This window comes from Dermacentor variabilis, chromosome 4 (genome assembly GCF_050947875.1).
Source record: "Dermacentor variabilis isolate Ectoservices chromosome 4, ASM5094787v1, whole genome shotgun sequence".
NCBI lineage: Eukaryota > Metazoa > Arthropoda > Arachnida > Ixodida > Ixodidae > Dermacentor > Dermacentor variabilis.
Window position 1 is genome coordinate 164,922,479 of NC_134571.1, and position 1,043 is coordinate 164,923,521.

The 1,043-nt window shown below is 49.1% G+C and overlaps 1 pseudogene; it reads left to right on the forward strand.

Moving 5' to 3' along the window:
• Positions 1-627: 627 nt before the first annotated feature.
• On the forward strand, positions 628-807 carry LOC142580655 (U2 spliceosomal RNA; annotated as a pseudogene).
• Positions 808-1,043: the final 236 nt, after the last annotated feature.

Below are 1,043 nucleotides of genomic sequence, written 5' to 3' on the forward strand. Positions count from 1 at the left end.
GAAGGAAAAAGTTCAGTGTCATTCCAGTCTGTGAAGGTAGACGGCCAGCGAAGCTGTGTATGTGGGCCCGTTAATTGCGAACTGCCACTGCCGTGCATGAAACGCAGCATGCACGTAAATGGAAGGTCAGGTGCGACTAGTAGTTACTCCACGACGGTGAGCCTCGGAAGATGATAAGGCACTGGGGGGAATACATACAATTTTATCGTTGCATAACGCACCACGACGCCTTTTACTAACAAATCCCTGAACGTAGAACAAACACGCACTTCACCTCACTCCGAGGGCACACACCGCTTCACCGTAGCCAAGGCGATCGTGCATTGGTCGACGTCCCGCAGTGCAGTAATGCTTGTGACGTCGCACGAAAACCACAAGTGGTCACACACAACATAGGTCACACAAAATTTCTTCCCCACAAACTCCCTCTGAAAAGTGGCCATTGCTCCGATGAAGTGTTTCATGTTTGCGGCATCGGGGCCACATGGACGGTTCACATTTCTTTCCGCCTCGGGGTCCTGAGGGAGCACGCTTACGTGAGAACCACCACGGAAAAGAAGAAGGAAAAGAAAAGAGATACGCAAGTGCTTGGAATGTCGACAAAGAGAGGGCGGTGCGAACGTAGAGATGGTCAACATGAGTCAAAGTGTAGGATATCCTTTTCGCAGCTTTATCTCTGATACGGGTTCTATTTGGACCCAAGATAATAAATTCATTTATGCAAGTTGGTGAAGCCCTTAAAGCTTGCTTCACCTCAGCCGGGGGTCGGCCCACCATTGCACTATCTTCGGGATCTGTCCACGTAGTAAGAGCAATTCCCTATCTACCCGGCTCGATCAACGTGCGCAATTTTTTCGGGAAAGTAACCATATACAGCTTCGCTGTAAAATTAAACTCTGAAATTTTACGTGCCGAGACCACGATATGATTACGAGGCCTGCCATAGTGGAGAACTCCGGGTTATTTTTGACCACCTGGTGTTCTTAAACGTGCACTCAATGCACGGTACACGGATGTTTTTGCATCGCCCCTGCGTCTAAATG